This window comes from Lontra canadensis, unplaced genomic scaffold, assembly GCF_010015895.1.
Source record: "Lontra canadensis isolate GAN:19392208 unplaced genomic scaffold, GSC_riverotter_1.0 scaffold36, whole genome shotgun sequence".
Taxonomy (NCBI): Eukaryota; Metazoa; Chordata; class Mammalia; order Carnivora; family Mustelidae; genus Lontra; species Lontra canadensis.
In genome coordinates this window covers 13138672-13158514 of record NW_022631030.1, presented here as the reverse complement: position 1 = coordinate 13158514, position 19843 = coordinate 13138672, and the positions used below count along the sequence as shown (strand labels likewise).

At 36.0% G+C, this 19843-nt stretch overlaps 1 protein-coding gene across 4 annotated transcripts in view; it reads left to right on the top strand.

Moving 5' to 3' along the window:
- The window catches only part of ARHGAP32 (Rho GTPase activating protein 32), a 281739-nt gene that overhangs the window by 126654 nt on the left and 135242 nt on the right, over positions 1–19843 (top strand). The gene's annotated exons all lie outside the window — the stretch shown is intronic.

Sequence of the window (19843 nt, the reverse complement as noted above, 5' to 3'; positions counted from 1 at the left end):
ACTAAACCAAAACCAAAGATTCTTAAAGAACACAGAGGATGGCCAAGAAGATAAGATCTATGGTAAGAAGGTAGGACATGATAAGAAGGACCAGGGGCACTGTGGGTAGGTTGAACTCTCAAACCTGGGTAGGCTTCATTGCTGTGTGTATTCTTTCTTCTTTCATTCAGCGTCGTGAAACTGGTCCCTGTAGATGTCTGCACTTACAGTTGGTTCAGTTTGTTGCTATATGTTAATCTATAGTGAACATTTGACACAAGTAATTTATCCATTCTTTTTTTGTTTGTTTGTTGGAAATTTGGGTCATCAGTTTTGGCCTTTTGGAACACTATTATATACATAGCCTGGTGTATATACTCAGGAGTGTCTCATGGTGTATACCTAGGGGTAGAATTTCAAGGTGATAGCAGATGCACAGGTCCAGCTTTACTGAGTAAAGCCAAACTATTTTTAAAAATGATTTACAAATTTATACTCCCCTAAACAGTAAATGAGAGTTGCTATTCTTCATCCTTGCCAACTTTTGGTTGTTTGATACTTGTTAATTTTTACCCATCTGATGGAGATGTAAGTCTCTCTCACTGTATTTTAATTTGCAGTCTCTTGATTTTTAATGCAGTTGAACATCTTTTCAAATGTTGGGCACTTGAGATTTCTGTTTTAAATCTAGATCAGGTCCTTTGCTCATTTTGTTTTATAGATTTGCTTGTATTTTTCTTATTCATTCGTGGGACTGCTTTACATATTTTAGATGTTCTTTCATGTTGCGTCTAGCCCTGTATTGTTTTTGTATCTCCCACATTGTGGCATGTTGCTACACTCACTTTATGCTGCTCTCATTGTACAGGCTTCATTTATTTTGTTCTTTATTTTATGTATTTTGTGTGGTTCTATGTATGCAGAAACCTAGCTTGTAGTGTTTTTTTTTAAGATTTTATTTATTTATTTGATATAGGAAGAGAGAGGGGGAGAGAGAGAGAGCAGGCACAAGCAGCGGGAAGCAGGCTTGTGGGGCTCCATCTCTGGGATCATGACCTGAGCCGAAGGCAGATGCTTAACCCGCTGAGCCACCCTGGTGCCCTTAGCTTGTAGTTTTTCTGTCATATTTAAGGATTTGCTCCCCTTCTCTGACGTTATGAAATTGTCTTTTTTTTTCCCCGTTAAGTTTCATAGCTTTGACTTGAACATTGAGGTTACTTGGAATTTATATTTATAGTGTGAGAAAGAGTGATACTAAAAACCCCGAGTATAATAATTGGTCAGAATGGATGTTAACTGTAGCACTGGAGCTGAGCGCTAATGGCCTTCTCCTGTGTGATGCCTCGCCCTTGTAATTGTATGGATCATTGGTGGTCGACTATTTCAGTATTTTCTCTGGTACCCACCAGTCTTTTTTGAAAGGAGTCTAGGGGCATCTGGTTAAGCGTCTGCCTGCAACTCAGGTCATGATCCCAGGGTCCTAAGATTAAGCCCTACATCGGGCTCCCTGCTCAGTGGGGAGCCTGCTTCTCCCTCTCCACTCCCCATGCTTGTGCTCTCTCACTGTCAAATAAATAAAGTCTTTTGAAAAAAAGGAGTCTATTTTATTACTATTTAAAAATATGGCTATATTAGTGTTCTCCAGTGAAACAGAACCAATTTGTGTGTGTGTGTGTGTGTGTGTGTGTGTGTGTAGAGAGAGAGAGAGAGAGAGAGATTTTTTTAAGGAATTGGTTCATGTGATTGGAGGCATGGTTGAGTTCAAAATCTCCAGAATAGGCTGAAAAGAAAGGGAAGGGTTGTTGTTGTAGTTTGAGTCCAAGAGCAGTCTGCTGGTGGAGAGTGCTCTTCAAGGGAGGTTAGTTTTGTTTTGTTTTCTGTTAAAAACTTTTAGCTGATTGGATGAGACCCACCCATATCAGGGAGGACAATCTGCTTTACTCAGTCTTCTGACTTAAATGTTAATGTCATCTAAAAGATAACTTCACAGAATTATTTGGAGTAATGTCTGACCTGAAGTTAATGTATAAAATTAATAATCACAGTCCATCCTGCCAACTTGGCATTACATTTTTTTTTAAAGATTTTATTTATTTATTTGACAGATCACAAATAGGCAGAGAAGCAGGCAGAGAGAGAGGAGGAAGCAGGCTCCCTGCTGAGCAGAGAGCTCGATGCGGGGCTCGATCCCAGGACCCTGAGATCATGACCTGAGCTGAAGGCAGAGGCTTAACCCACTGAGCCACCCGGCGCCCCCAACTTGGCATTCCTTAAGCCATTCTGAGTCTCTAATAAATAAGAAGGTCTTGCTTCTGCCTAGCATCATGATCAACTATTTTTCACAACCAAAACATTCTAAGCATTTTCCTAGAAGAGTATACAAAGTCCCTGGGTAATTTACTCTTCTTGATATCCTTTAACTTAAATACTATAATATAAAGTTAAAAATACTTAAGTACAATGATACAAATCTTATGTAAGGTGATAAGAGAGAAGAAAACAGATATTTACTAGCCACACACACACACATGCACACGCACACACACATGCACACATTCAGAGCAAAATAAGAACGTTATATTCATGGCATTATAGTCTTGGCTTGTGTAAACCGGTCATGTGGCTGTAGCTGGAGTTACAGCTGCATTCTTCTGCTTCTCATTCTATATTCCCTTTGTGCTGAGCAAGAATCTCAGTTGGTTTTGTTCTTTACCTGGTGGGATGACCCATACCTTAATTCCGGATCTGGCCATTAATAGCCCTGCCTGAACTGGGTTCTGGTAATTTCCCATTGTGTTCAGTGGCTGGGCAGTGGTAGTAAGGGATGTCCTAAGGGAGCTCCAGTATTCCAGATGTATTCTTCTTTACCTCTGTAGTAGAGTAGCAGTCCCAATTTCCCCTCAGTCATCCCAGCTAATGCCAAAACACATCTTGGCCTGTTGATTTAGAGGAACCCACAGTGGCCGGGAGGCAGTTACTTTCAGGTCAGTGGGGTTGTTACTTTGTCTTCTGGTGGAAGTGTTCCTCCCTTTGGAACTAAGACATTTAGGGTAGTAGAGCATACAGCTGTGAGGACAGGAAGCCCAAATTTTGCTAGTGAGTCACTATGAGTCATATTGAATGGTCCCACCCCAACTTCCACCCCTTGATTCCTGGTTCCTCAATCTGATTAGCTTTAAAGACACTACTGACTCCGCTCACAACAGTAAAGAGAGGATGGAGAGTGGATAGTCCATGGCATGATGGGGCAGTAGAGATACAGAGAATATCACCATTGGATACTTATAATCAAATGCTTAAAAGAGATGAAGTTCTGGGTGGCCATATATTTGCGATCTTTGAACATTTTTCCATACTGATGAGTAAGTTAAAATTTTTATTTCTTTCATGATTAGTGATGTTGAACATTTTTTCATGTGTTCATTGTCCATTTGTGTATCTTCTTTGAAGAAATGTCTATCCAGATCCTTTACCCATTTTTGAATTTGTTTTGTTTTGTTTTATTGAGTTTTAGGACTTCTCTGTATAACCTATTTGTATCTTTTGATCCAAAGACAGTCTTCTAGACGGCATATAGGTAGATTATGTTTTTTAAATTCATTCTGTCTTCTCTGTCATTTTTTAATTGAAGTACAATTAACATACAGTGTCGTTAGTTTCAGGTTTACAACATGTTGATTAAACAGTTCTATACATTACACAGTAAGTGCAGTCACCGTCTGTCACCCAACAACGTTATTATAATATTGACTGTATTCCCAATGCTGTACTTTTCATTTTCATGACTTATTTATTTTATAACTGAAAGTTTGTACCTCTTAATCCCCTTTATCTATTTCACCTATTCCCCCCCACCTCCCTTCTCCCCTCTGGCCACCATCAGTTTGTTCTCTATATTTTAGAGTTCGTTTGTTTTTTCTTTTCTTTCTGTTTTCTAGATTCCATATATAAGTGAAATGATATGGCATTTGTCTTTCTCTGTCTGACTTACTTCACTTAGTGTACCACCCTGTAGGTCCATCCATATTGTTGCAAATGGCAAAATCTCACTCTTCTTTTTATTATTGACTGATATGCCATTGTACGTATGTACGTGTGTATGTGTATATGTGTATATATTCATTGCATCTTTACTCATTCATCTATTGATGGAAAATTGGTTGCTTCTGTATCTTGGATAATTGTAAATAATCTTGCAATAAACATAGAGTTACATATATCTTTTTCATTAGTATTTTTGTTTTCTTTGGGTAAATACCCAATAGTAGAATTACTGGATCATATGGTATTTCTATTTTTAATTTTTTGAGGAGCCTTTGTACTGTTTTTCACAGTGACTGCACCAATTTGCATTCCCACCAACAATGTACCAATTTCTTTTTTTTAATATTCTTGCCAACCATTGTTATTTCTTGTTTTTCTTAAAGATTATTTTATTTTTCATTTTTTAAAAATTTTATTTGAGAGAGGGAGAAAGTGCATGCGTGTGAAGGAGAGAGAGAGAGAGACAGCAAGCACGAGTAGCGGGGGAGGGGCAAAGGGAGAAGCAAACTCCCCACTGAGCAGGGAGCCCAACGCTGGATTCAATCCCAGGAACTTGGGATCATGAACTGAGCTGAAGACAGATACTTAACCTACTGAGCCACCCAGGCACCCCTGATTTATTTATTTGAGAGAGAGCGAGTGAGCACCCAGATGTGAGGGGCAGGGGGAGAAGGAGAGAGAATTTCAAGCAGACTGCCCACTGAGCACGGAGCTTGACTCAGGGCTAAATCTCATGACCCTGAGTTCATGACCTGAGCCTAAACCAAAAGTCAGGTGCTTAACTGACTACGCCACACAGGTGCCCCTACCATCTCTGTCTTTTGGTTGGAGAGTTTCATCCATTCTATTTAAAGTAAATGCTGAAAAGGAAAGACTTATTTCTGTCATTTTGCTATCTTTTTTCTGTATGTATTATAGATTTCTTGTCTTTCATTTTCTGCATTACCGTCTTTTGCTTTTAGTTGATTTATTTTTAGTGAAATGTTTAATTTCCATTCTCATTTCTTTTTGTGTATATTTTGTAGCTGTTTTCTTTGTGGTTACAATGGGATTACATTTAATATCCTAAAGTTATAATACTCTAATTTAAAATTATACTAGTTTAACAGCAATGACATACAAAAACTATGCTCCTTTATAGCTTGGTCCCCATCCCTTTCAGTTATAAATGTCTTACAATTACGTCTGTATGTTGTGTGTCCAAAAACATTAATAATTTTTTAAATGTATTAGCCTCTTAAATTATGTTGAAAACAAAATGTGTAGTTATAAACTGAAAAAGCTAGCAATACTAGCTTTTATACTCATAATTTAAAGGAAATATTAATCTCTGAAGTCATGTAGAAAAAAAATTGGAGTTACAAATAGTTGTTTCAATAATATTGGTTTTTATAATTGCCCACATATTTACCTTTACTGAGGTTGAGTTACTGTCAAGTGTCCTTTCATTTCAACTTGAAGGAGTCCTTTTAGAATTCCTTGCAGAGTCGGTATATTGGCAGTGATCTTCCTTAGCTGTTGTTTAACTGGGAATGTCTTAATTTGTCTCTCACTTATGAAGGGTAGTTTTGCTGGAGGTAGTATACTTGATTGACACTTACATTCTTTTAGAAGTTTGAATATATTGGCCCACTGCTTTCTGGTCTCCAGAGTTTCTCCTAAGATACTTGATAATCTTATTGAGGAGCCCTTGTGACTAGTCAACTGTGTGACTAGTTGCTTCTCTTTTGCTACTTTTAAGATTCTCTCATTGTGCAGGCATGCCTTATAGATGTTTTAGAATTGGTCCCAAGCCACCACAATAAAATGATTATTGCAATAAAGTGAGTCAGATGAATTTTTGTTTCCTAGTGTATATGAAAGTTATGTTTACATTATACTGTCGCCTGTTAAGTTCATGATAGCATTGTCTAAAAAACACACATTTCTTAATTTAAAAATTTGCAGAATTTATTAATTAAATTAAAAATTTAATTAAAATTAAATTAATTAAAAATTGCAGAAATTACTAACCATCATCTGAGCTTTCAACAGGTCTTAATCATGGATCACAGTTCACCATAACAAATATAATAATAATAAAAAATTTTAAAATATTGAATGAATTAACAAAATTTGACACAGAGACACAAAGTGAGCTAATGCTGCTGGAGAAATGGCATAAACAGACTTTACTTGATGCAAGGTTGCTACCAACCTTCAGTTTTTAAAAAACACTGTATCCAGGAAGCACAACAAAATGAGGTATGCCTCTTATTTGGCTTTAGAAAGTTTTGATTCTCATGTGTGTTGATTTGAGTCTCTTTGAGTTCATTTTACTTGGAGTTCATTAGTTTCTATCCATGTCTTTAATCAAATTTAGGAAGTTTTCAGCCATTATATATTCATATGTTATCTCTGCTCCTTTGTTTCTCCATTTTCATTGAGACCTTCATAATGTATATGGGATGGAACCCCATAGGTCTCTTAGGCGTCACATAGGTCCCTTAGACTCTGTTCACTTGTCTTCTCTCTTTTCTTTCTGTTCCTCAGACTCAATAATTTCCATTGTCCTATCTTCAGGTTGGCTGATTCTTTCTTCTGTCTGTTCATATTTGCCCTTAATTTCCTCTTATAAAATTTTCGTCATAGTGAATATACTTAAAGGCACACAATCCTTTTTAAACTTTTTTTTTTTAAGATTTTATTTATTTATTTGACAAACAGAGATCACAAGTAGGCAGAGAGGCAGGCGGAGGGGGCGGGGAACAGACTCCCTACTGAGCAGAGAGCCAGACGCGGGGCTCGATCCCGGACCCTGGGATCACAACCTAAGCTGAAGGCACAGGCTCAACCTACTGAGCCACCCAGGTGCCCCTTTAATTCTTTTTTAATGTAATCTCTACACCCAATGAGGGGCTTGAACTTATAATTCCAAGATTAAGAGTTACGTGCTCCACTGAATGAGCCAGGCAGGTGCCCCCACAGTGCCTTTTTAGATTGTATATCTCTTTGTTGATATTTCCATTTGGTTCATTTCATCATTTTCTTGATAATCTCCACATATTTCTTTAGTTTTTGGGGTACCTTTAAGACAGTTGTCTTAAGTCTTTTATTAGTAGATCCACCATCACTTTTTTAGGAAGAGTTTCTGTTGCTTTGTTTTGAATGGCCCTTTCAATTGGCCATAATTTACTGTTTCTTTGTATGCTTTGTTGATTCAAACAGGACATTTTAATGTAATAATGTGGTAATTCTGAAAATGAGTTCTTATCCCCTTTCCCCAGATTTTATTTTTTATTTTTCTTGTTCTTCTCCTCCTCCTTCCTTCTTTCTTCTGCATTATTGTTGTAGACCTACTCAGTGCCAAGGATTAGCCTGAGGTGAAAACTGGAGGTCTTCTCAGATATTCTGTGAGCCTTTGCCTTCCCTGATTATATGACACTTTCTAATTTTTCCCATATATGCAGTTCCTCTTCAATGTTCTAGTCTAATGTCTGGCTTCCTTGGAGGGGAAACAGAAAATTGAAGGAGGAAAAAGGTATATAGGCTTTTTAAATTTCTTGGAAGTGACTTGAGCTGTTAGGTTCTTGCAGCAGCATAGGGAGGTTTAACAACACTGGCCATCTACCTGTTTATTTGCCCCTCTGAGATCAGAACCAGCAATTAGGGATCGGAGCACAGATTTTGATATTTGTGGGGCAAGGTCTTTTTGGCTACCCCAATCTGTTTGATTCTGCTCCTTCAGTGCATGCATGGTTGCCTTGAATGCTGAGTGATTGGGCATGGTTAGCTGCTACTGTACTAAGAGCTGAAATGGACTGAAATTAGCATAACTTACTAACCAGACCTTTCCCTGGAAGTTGCAGGCCTTCAGTAGACTCCAGAATTACAAATATATAATTGCATCAGGCAGATTCTGCCAGATCTGCTATCTAGGGAGCTGTTGTTTAGATGGGAGATTCCTGGTGCTTTCCTATTCCACCATTTTCCTGGAATCCTTACCTTTTTTTTTTTAAAGATATTATTTATTTATTTGAGAGAAGGAGAGAAAGAGCACGATCGGGGAGAGAAGCAGAGGGAGAGCGACAAGCAGACTCCATGCTGAGCTTGGGGTCTGACATGGGGCTTGATCTCAGAACCCTAAGAACATGACCTGAGCCGAAATCAAGTCAGACGCTTAACCGACTGAGTCACTCAGGTGCCTTGAATCCTTACTTATTTTTAGATATAAGATTGACAGTATGTTCTAAGGAATAAATAAGTATGAAAACTTTGTTAAATGTGTCTGGAATAGGTCATCAGCTTTATGCTTGGCAGCTCTATTATATCCCTGTAGGGTCTTTACACTGCCTGATGACCCCATTGTTTTTTAATATGTCTCAAATGTGGGACAGTCTGTAGTTTGCATACTTCTTTTTTTTCACCCTGATCTTAGGAATTTCTCATAGATTTATGGATTTCTTGTGTTTGTGTTTCTAGTTCTTTCTACTCACATATTGAAAATATGTAACTGCAGTAAGCCATGGTGTCCTAGAAGATGTCACAGAACACTCAAGTTTTTAAATCTAGACAAAGTCATGTTTAAGACTCTCAGTTATAAAATGATAATACGTTTTATTAATCTAATATCAATTATGATTTTCATTTTTGTTTAGACTGTAAAACCCAATTCTTTATGAAATACTTTAAATATTAAGAGTTCATTTGGGCCAGTAATTTTATTATCATATAATATACAGAGGAAATTTTCATAATCTCTTCTTTGAATTCTAGTGTTACATAGCTGACTGCTCAGCATCTTCATGTGAATGACTAATCAGCATCTCAGATCTAGCATGCCTAGAACAGTCTCCTCTCAGACCTGCTCCTCTTGCTGTCTTGTCCATGTTGGTCAATAGTAAAACCCGTCTTTCCAGTTCCTAAGACAGGACAAAACCTTGGAGTCATCTTGGACTTCTCTCTTTTTGTTATGCTTCACATTCAGTCTGTCAGCAAAACTCTTGCTTCTGTATTAAAAAAAAAAAAATGGCATCTTTAAAATAAATAAGTAAAATTTAAAATAAGTTTAAAATAAAGGAAATCCGACTACCTGTTTCTCTTCTATCTGCTGTGGTCTTTTAAGGGGGATTATTTCAATAGCCTTATTTGGCACAACTGCAAGAATGAGTCTTTTAAATATAAGTCAGATCATGTTACTTTTTCAAAACCCTCCAGTTACTTCTCATCTTCTCCATAATAGAAGTCAAATTTCTTAACATTTCCTAAAAGGAATTATCTTCCCTTAACCTCTTTGACCTCATCTCTTCTTTTACTTCTCTTTTCCTGAGACATAGTATCCTGTCCACAGTTGCTTTTGCTCCAGTATACAGGCTCCCTTCTCAGGACCTTCGGACTTAGTTCTGTTTTCTTTCCTTGGAAAGCTCTTCTCCCTAGATATCCACATAACTTACTACCTTCCCCTCTTTGAATACTTGCTGAAATGTTATCTTCTCAGAGAGAGAGTACTTTCTCTCCTTGCAGCTACTGGTCACCAACATTCCTTATCTCCCAAATTTATTTTTCTCCACTGTCTGGCATGCTAATTATCTTATTATTATTTATTCTGTTTTTTTTTTTCCACCTCAGCAATCTAGAGTAGTGCCCGACACATTAAAAATCATTTGATGAGTATTTGTTGAATAAATGGACAAATGAATTTATGTTTGAAAAATAAAATTTGCTTTAAAAATGCTTTTTTAATATTTTGGTTCTTTTTAGCATTTAAATATTGCTCTTGTATGGTAAGAATATATTCTTTATATTATTATGAGTATATATAAATAATGAAACAGCAAATAAAATGGATGGTGACATTTACAAATGCAAGTTAAAATTCCCTTTATGTTCTCTCTTGTTAACTATTATGTGTCTGGGTAGAATTTTTTGTAACACATATAGCAATATCTCTATATACAGCTCCAACTATAACCATCTATCTAGCTATCTATAACTTAAAAATATAGATGGATTGCTACTATAAATACTGCCTTGAAAGTTGTTTTTTTACTTCAAAGTATATCTGGGATATATTTTTTTATTTTAGTAATTTGGATTAGCCTCATTTTCAGTTATGTAGTATTTCATTTTATTATTATACCATAATTTAATCAGTTCCATATTGGTATATATTCCAGGTTTTATTGATGGGAGTATATGCATTAAATCATATTAGATGTTTAGTTGGGTCAAGGGTATATGCGTTTAAAATACTGACAGTTGTTTCTAAGTTTATTTTTGAAATTTGCTAGTTTATGCAAGTTGTATATTTTATATCATGGTTTCTACTTGATTTATTTTTATTTATTTTTTGGTATTCCTAATTGTAAACTCTTTGGAGGATATGTCTCACTTTTTATTTTTGTAGGACTTAGCACAGTCTTTCAGTAGCAGGGGCTCATTAGTGCTCTTGAATGGAAGATACATCTTTGTGATGTTTCTTGTTAGATATGCTGGGGAGTCAGTCATTTAATAAACATTTATTGTGTATTGGCAGTGTTGTGACAGAATACTGTATGTCGTAAAGATTAAAAAAAAGTAGGACAACATTATTTCTTCTTTTGAGATGTTTAAACTTAAATGGAAGACTAAACTGTAGAAGGATAATTATACGTATTAGAATCAAGCTATGTTATCTTGGAGTTAATTTCATGTCCTCATTTATTTGTACATATATATATTCAATAAATATGGAGAAATTAACTATTTTGAAGCAACAGATAAATGCTGTGCAGAGGAGATTTTGATTGATATTTTAAAGGATTATAGGAATTCTCTTAGTGGAGACTGCGGTATCATGAATAAAGGCCAAGTCTCAAAAGACTATCCAAGTATTCATTACATCATCTGTAGTAAAAAGTTAGAAGTAATACAAATGTGGGATGCTTTGCTGACTCAGTTGTGGCTCTTGGAGAGCTCGTGACTGTTGATCTTGGTGGTGTGAATTCACGCCCCCTGTTGGGTATAGAGATTACTTGAATGAATAAATAAACTTTAAAAAAAAGAAAATAAGTAATACAAATGTTTAGAAGTTGGAATGGGTTATGTAAATTATGGATAATTCATACAAGGAAATCCTGTGCAGTTACTTAAAGTCAGGTAGAACATTTACTGAAGTAGAAACATTATTCCTGCTATATTACAGAATTTGAACAGAGCAAGATACTGTTTCTGTAAGAAAAAAACTTAAATGTAAGTGTAAAATAATTGGAAGAACTTGTAGGAAAATGGTAATAGTTGCAATTTTTGAAAGAATGCTTTGGTAGTAGAAAAATGACTTCCATGTTTAATGCTTAGAGCAAAGAGTTGTGATTTTTTTGAAAGAATGCTTTAGAAAAAGAAAGATGACTTCAATGTTTAAAGCTTAGAGCAAAGGGTTGTGACTTTCCTCATATATGTTTTTTGTAAAATAGAATGTTTTACAAGTTTTTCTCTCATTTTGAAGGACAGAGTAGTTCTAAATTGTATTCTACCTTTTGAGAGCAGAATAGGCACTGAGCATCCTCAAGCATTCCTTTGTTTCTGATTTAATTTGTACCTGATAAAATAATTCTCAAGCCCATGTGTATTTTTTTCTGGTGGTTTAGCAAGTCGTATGCTTTAGATTGCACAGATGTATTCAAATCCTATTTCTAAGTCATTTTTGGCAGACCTTAGCCAAATTATCTGACTTTCCTTTTGTGAAATCTTAGTTTAATATCTTCAGGTATAACCTGTGGCGAAAGGTGGCATTGTCCTGTTGAGGAGAAATTATTCTGATGTGGCATAGAATGGGTGTGGCCAGCTGTTGGTTATGTTCTCATCATGCCATACTGTCTTGACCACTAGGGAGATTGCCAGTTAATCTTAGCCTTGTTTCCCTTGTCCTCATGCTAAAAAGATGACAGCTAAGGTTCCTTCCAGCTATTATGGATTGTAGATGAACTCTGAGTTTGATTTAAATGAACTGGTGATGTGACAAGGTAAAGAGGAGAAAGGATGTAATAACATAGGCAAGAGAGGGTGTATCATGTCATGTCCTTACTTTAATACCTTTATTAATCTTTAATAGAGCATGAATACACTGTCTTTAAAAATTAGTACAAAGAATTACTCTGGTCATAGAAATAGATTGTTGAAATATCTTTTTATTCCTGGGACACAATCTGCTGGCTTAAATATTTTGAAATATTTAGTGATGTTGACCTATATATTGTACTTGTCCACTAGACTGAGTTTGGTGCACTTCATGGTCACATCTCGTTTTAAAAATAAATACCCTGAAAGTTTGTGGAAATAGGAATTAACCTGTTTTTTGAAGATTTAGTAGAATTTTCCCATTAAAACCTTTTTGGCCTGGTTTCTTTTCAAGGACTTAACCTTTACCATTTTAATATATGATTTGATTATTAAGTCTAGACTGGTTCTTTTGTGTGTCCTTTGGCCAATTTTTTTCATTTGTATTTTCTTAGAAAATTATCTATTTTATACAGGTTTTTCAAATTTATGGGTGTAAGTTGTACAAGATATTCTTGAAGTTTGGTCTCATTAGGAAACCCTCCCTCCCTTCTCTTGTCTCTCCTTTCTTTGCCTCCTTCTCTCTTCCTTTCTACATTCACCCTTTTTTCCTTTTCTTCCTTCAGCTCTTCCTTCCTCTCTTACTATGAATTCCCGAGCATACGTTTTACTATTTCGCATTTTTTTGGTTTTGTTACTTTTTTGTTGTTGTTGTTTGTTTCTTGAATTCAGAGTTCAGTTCTTTTTTTTTTTTTCTTGGAAGAGTTGTGAATAACAATATATATGCACTTGCTTGATGTTGGAAAACTAGTATTATCATAAATCAACTTTGTCAGATATAAATACTATTTTATATATGCTTTTCTTGAGAGAAATAAAACTCTGTAGGTATTGTTGATACTCATTTTTAGCCACTGTTTTTTTAATAAGTGCATTGAAGTTTGGAAATTTTTCTACTAAACAGTGCTTTGAACAAAGGCTGCAGGTTTTGGTATGTAAGTGTTGTATTATGTTTTGTTTAGAGTAATTGAAACCCTAAAAAAAGGAAAAAGATAAGTAATTTTTAGAAAGAGCTTTTTTTTTATTTTTAAAGATTTTATTTATTTAATTGACAGACAGAGATCACAAGTAGGCAGAGAGGCAGGCAGAGAGAGGAGGAAGCAGGCTCCCTGCGGAGCAGAGAGTCCGATGCAGGGCTCGATCCCAGGACCCTGAGATCATGACCTGAGCCGAAGGCAGAGGCTTTAACCCACTGAGCCACCCAGGCGCCCCGAAAGAGCTTTTTGTTTTATGTAAAACTACGTGTAGTTGTAAGTTCTGTTTCTTAGTTATAAAGACTATTTTCATTTATTTATTTATTTAAATTTTAGTTAACATACAGTACAATATTGGTTTCAGGAGTAGAATTCAGTGATTCTTCACTTACTTACAACACCCAGTGCTCATCATAACAGATGCCCTATTTAAGTACCCATCACCCATCTGTCATCCACTTCCCTCCATCAGCCTTCAGTTTATTCTCTGTCTTTAAGAGTCTCTTAGGGCTTTTTTTCCTCTCTCCTTTTCTTTTTTTCTCCCTTTCCATATGTTCATCTGTTGTCTTTGTTAAATTCCATGTATGAGAGCATACGGTATTTGTCATTTTCTGACTTATTTCACTTAGCATAATACACTCTAGATCCATCCACGTTCTTGCAAATGGCAAGATTTCATTTTTTGGTGGTTGAGTAATACTCCATTGTATCCATTCATTAGTCAGTGGATATTTGGGCTCTCTCCATAGTTTGGCTATTGTTGATAATGCTGCTATAAACATCAGGTGCATTTTAATCTGTATTTTTGTATACTTTGGGTAAATACCCAAAGTAGTGCAATTGCTGGATTGTAGGGTAGTTCTATTTTTAACCTTTTGAGGAACCTCCAAACTGTTCTGCAGAGTGGCTGCAGCAGTTTCTATTCCCACCAGTGGCTCAAGAGGGCCCCCTTTTCCCTCATTCTCACCAACAGTTTCTTGTGTTGTTAATTTTAGCCATTCTGACCTGAGGTAGTATCTCATCATGGTTTTGATTTCTATTTCCCTGATGATGAGTGATGTTGAACATCTTTTCATGTGTCTGTTAGACATCAGGATGTCTTCTTTGGAAAGGTATCTATTCATGTCTTCTGCCCATTTCTTAAATGGATTTTTATCGTTTTTTTTTGGGGGGGGGTGTTGAGTTTGATAAGTTCTTTATAGATTTTGGATACTAACCCTTTATCAGATATGTCATTTGCAAATATCTTCTCCCATTCTGTAGGCTGCCTTTTAGTTTTGTTGTTTCCTTCACTTTACAAAAGCTTTTTATCTTGATGAAGTCCCAATAATTCATTTTTGCTTTTGTTTCCCTTGCCTTCAGTGACATGTCTAGTAAGAAACTTATACGACAGAGGTCACGGGGGGTTTTGCCTGTGTTCTTCTCTAGGATTTTGATGGTTTCCTGTCTCACATTGAGGTCTTTCATCCATTTTGAATTTATTTTTGTGTAAAGTATTAGGAAGTGGTCCAGTTTCATGTTGCTCTCCAGTTTTCCCAGCACCATTTGTTGAAGCAGCTGTCTTTTATCCATTGGATATTCTTTCCTGCTTTGTCGAAGATTATATAGAACATATAGTTGTGGGCGCATTTCTGAGTTCTCTGTTCTGTTCTATTGATCTGTGTGTCTGTTTTTGTGCCAGTACCATTTTGTCTTGATGACCACAGCTTTGTAATAGAGCTTGAAATCTGTGATCGTGATGCCTCCAGCTTTTTCTTTTTCAAGATTGTTTTGGCTATTCAGGGTCTTTTGTGGTTCCCTGTAAATTTTACTATTGTTTGTTCTAGCTCTGTGAAAAGTGCTGGTGGTATTTTGATAGGGGTTGCATTAAATGTATTGCTCAGATAATCTAGACATTTTAATAGTGTTGGTTCTTCCAGTCCATAAACATGGAATGTTTCTCTATTTCTTTGTGTCCTCTTCAATTTCCTTCATAAGGGTTCTATGGTTTTCAGAGTATAGATCTTTTACCTTTTTAATTAGGTTTATTCCTAGATATCTTACTGTTTTTGGTATAGTTGCAAATAGCATCAGTTCCTTGATTTCTTTTTCTGCTTTTTCATTATTGGTGTATAGAAATGCAACAGATTTCTGCAATTGATTTTATGTCCTGCAACTGCTGATTTCATGTATTAGCTGTAAACATTTTTTGATGGAGTATTTTGGGTTTTCTCATAGAATATCATGTCATCAGCAAATAGTGAAAATTTGACTTCTTCTTTGCCAATTTGGATGCCTTTATTTATTGATTTACTTAGTCTGATTGCTGAGGCTAAGACTTCCAGTACTATGTTAAATAGTTTGGTGAGGGTGGACATCCTTTTCTCGTTCCTGACTATAGGAGAAAGGCTCTCAGTTTTCCAACACTGAAGATGGTATTAACTGTGGGTGTTTTGTATATGACCTTTATGATGTTGAGGTATGTTGTATCTATCCCTACTTTGTTGAAGTTTTTAATCTAGAAAGGATGCCGTGCTTTGTCAAATGTTTTTTCTGCATCTATTGGCAGGATCATATGGTTCGTATATCTTTTATTAATGTGGTATATCACATTGATTGATTTGGAAATCTTGAACCACCCCTGTAGTCCAAGACTAAATCCCATCTGATCATGGTGAATAAATCTTTTACTGTACTGTTGCATTCAATTTAATAGTATTTTATTGAGAATTTTTGCATCCATGTCATCAGGGGTATTGGCCTGTAATTCTCCTTTTTAGTGTGGTCTTTGGTTTTAGAATCAGGGTAATGTTGGCTTCATGGAAGGAGTTTGGAAGTTTTCCTTCCATTTTTATTTTTTTGGCACAGTTTTCTTCTTTAAATGTCTGGTAGAAATCTCCTGGGAAGCCATCTGGCTCAGACTTTTGTTTGTCAGGAGATTTTTTTGATTACTGATTCAATTTCTTTGCTGACTATGGATGTGTTCAAATTTTCTATTTCTTCCTGTTTCAGTTTTGCTTGTTTGTAGATTTTTAGGAATTAGTCCATTTCTTCAGGTTGCCTAGTTTGTTGTTATATAATTTTTCATAGTATTCTCTTATAATTGTATTTATGTGGTATTGGTTGTGATCTCTCCTCTTTCATTTGTGATTTTATCTATTTGGGTCCTTTCTCTTTTGTTTTTTATAGGTTTGGCTAGGGGTTTATCAGTTTTACTAATTCTTTTGAAGAACCATTCGTGGGTGTTTTTTGTTTGTTTGTTTTGTTTTATTTTGTTTTGTTTCTATATCTTTTATTTCTGCTCTAATCTTTATTGTTTCCTTTATTCTGCTGGCTTTAGGCTTTATTTGCTGTTCTTTTGTATCTCCTTTAGGTATAAGTTAGGTTGTATATTTGAGACTTTTCTTGTTCCTTGAGGTAGGCCTTTATTGCAGTATACTTCCATCTTAGGACTGCCTTTACTGCATCCCAAAGGTTTTGGACAAAGTGTTCTCATTTTCATTTGCTTCCATGTATTTTTTAAAATTTCTTCTTTAATTTCATGGTTAACACATTCATTCTTTAGTAGGATGTTCTTTAACCTCCAAGTATTTGTGATCTTTCCAAATTTTTTCTTGTGGTTGATTTCAAGTTTCCTAGTGTTGTGGTCTGAAAACACGCATGGTGTGATCTTGATCTTTTTATACTTGATGACGGCAGATTTGTGACCCAGTATGTGATCTGTTCTGGAGAATGTTCATGTGCATTTGCAAAGAACATGTATTCTGCTACTTTAGTTTGAAATGTTCTGAATATATCTGTTATGTCCATCTGGTCCAGTGTGTTATTCAAAGCCATTGTTTCCTTGTTGATTTTCTGCTCAGATGATCTGTCCTTTGCTGTAAATGGGGTGTTTAATTCCCCTGCTATTATTGTCTTATTATCAAGGAATTTCTTTATGTTTATTCCTAATTGATTTATATATTTGTGTGCTCCCCAGGTGGGGGCGTAAATATTTACAGTTGTCGATGGATAGACCCCTTAATTATGATATAATGTTCTTCTTCATCTCTCGTTACAGTCTTTGTTTTAAAATCTACTTTGTCTGATATAAGTATAGCTACTCTGGCTTTCTTTTTACATCCATTAGCGTAATAGATGGTTCTCCATCCCCTCACTTGTACTCTGCTGGTGTCCTTGGGTCTAAAGTGAGTCTCTTGCAGGCAACATATAGATGGATCTTATTTTTTATTAAATTTTTTATCCATTCTAATACCCTATATCTTTTGATTAGAGCATTTAGTCCATATATATTCAGAGTGATTATTCAAAGATATGAATTTAGCGCATTGTGCATTGTGTTTTTTGTAGAGTTGGTGTTTCTGATGATGTTCTCTGTTCCTTTCTAATCTTTGTTGCTTTGGTCTTCTTTCCTCCACTCAAAGAGTTCCCCCCTTAAAATTTCCAGCAGGGATCAGTTTACTGATTGGGAATGCCTTTAGGTTTTGTTTATCTGGAAAACTCTTTATCTCTCTTATTTTGAATGACAGCCTTGCTCAATGAAGAAGTCTTGGCTGCATATTTTTCCCATTCATCACTTTGAATATTTCCTGCCATTCCTTTCTGGCCTGCCAAGTTTCTCTGACAGATTTCCTAAGAACCTGATCTGTGTTCTCTTGTAGGTTAAGGACTTGCCCTCCACCCCTCCCCCAACCTCCGCCTTGCTGTTTTTAGGATTCTTTCTTTGTGCATTCTGTGAATTTAACTATGATATGCCCTGGTGATGTTCAGCTTTGGTTCAATTTAATGGGAGATTTCTGTGCTTGTTAGATTTTGATATCTGTGTCCTTCCACAAATTAGGGAAGTTTTCATCTGTAATTTGTTAGAATAAAACTTTTGCTCCCTTTTCTCTGTCATCTTCTGGGAACCCTATGATACAAATCTTACTAAATTTTAATAAGTTGCTGATTTTCCTAAGTCTACCTTCAAGGTCCATTACCTTTCTTTCCCTGTTCTTTTCAGCTTCGTAATTTTCCATAATTTTATCTTCTATATCACTGATTCGCTCCTTTCTCTGCTTCCTCCATCCTCATTTTTATGTCCTCTGTTTGGAACTGTATCCTGGTTCTAGCGTTTTTAACTTTGGCCTGACTAAATTTTAGTTCTTTTATCTTTGTAGTAAGGGATTCTCCGGTATGAGTTTTAAAATCCCAGCTAGTATCCTTATAATTGTTGTTTTAAATTCTAGTTCAAACATATTATTTATATCTGTATTGATTAAATCCTTGGCCATGAGTTCTACTTTGTGTTCTTTCTTTTGGGGTAAATTTCCCCATCTCTTCATTTTATCCACAAAAGAAGAGAAGAAAGAGAAAGAAACAAACACACAAACAAAAAACCTCAAAACAATGAAAACAAACAATCAAAGAAACCTAGATCCTGGGGGTATTTTGGTCTGCTTGTTAAAAGAATCTCAATCTCAAAATAACAAAATAAAATTAAATAAAATGAAAGTAAGTTAAAAAAATGTAAAAAAAAAATATATATATAAATATATACATTGATAACAAAAGAATTAAAAATAATTAAAAAATAATAAAATAAATGAAAAAATAATAAAAATTTTAAATTTATAAATTATATATTTTTATAATAAATTTTTGTAATAAAGTATTTATACTTTGATTATTTTATAATAAAAATAAAAAAATAAAATAAATAATAAAAATAAAAAGGAAGCTAGATCCTGTTTTCCCTAAAGCTGAAACTTTGCAGCACCCTATGATCAGTGAGTTGTTTGTGCTGGTCTTCTGGAAGAAGGGCCTGTTGTGATTCCTAGGTGGACTTAACCCTAGTAGGAATGTGCCTCTAGAGTGCGGGGCATGGCCGGGCTTGGTGTAAGCCATTCTGGTCTCCACTAGGTGATGCTGTTTTCCTTCTTGAAGGTTCTCAGCCATGTCAGGAAGGATGAATGCTAGGGCACCCTGCTCTCCAGTGCCAGTGCTGAAAGTTCGCACCCCCGGCTCTTCCATGAGCTCTGTAATTCAGTCACTGTTATGTCCCCAGTTTCTGTCAGAACTCTGTGTTCACACTGACTTTATCCAGGTTTTTTTATCTGAGGCATGAGACTGAGTTCCCAAACTCCAAATTTTAGAGACTCCTGCGTGTGGACCTGTACATGTTTTTGCCGTTGGCCGGCTTGTCTCAGGAAAGCGATGGCAGGACCCCACAGTGGTTCCCAGTTGTGGCACCAAGACTTGTTGTTCTCAGCCACCTTTCTTGCTGCCACGCCTGGGAACAGTGCAGCACATTGGTGCCACCCGTTCTTCTTGTGACCCAGGGGATCCTCAGACCACTGTCACATGTGGGCTTCTGCCCTGCTTTGCCACCTAAGCACATTTAAGCCAGGCACGTCTCCCACTGCAGCAGACCTCTAAAAGTTCAGATTTTGCACTGCGCTGCTCATGATACTTTGTGGTAGACTCTGTAAAGCAGGCTCCTTCCCTGCTGTTCTATATATGGCTGTTTCTCCCCTAATGCAAATCTCCGTACCTCCTACCTTCCAGAAGGTGGTTGATTTTCTACATGTAGACTTGCAGTTTTTTTGTTCTCTCAGACCTCCAATTGATTTCTTGGGTGTTCAAAATGATTTGATAACTAGCTGTATTCGTGGGAGGAGGCAAGCCTAGGGTCCCCCTCCTCTGCCATCTTAACTCCTCCATGCAGTTTTAAATTCTGTGAATTTACTGTCATAATAGCACTTCTCCCTGTTGTCTCATCTCCAAACACAAAGATTTATCACATTTCTTGAAAC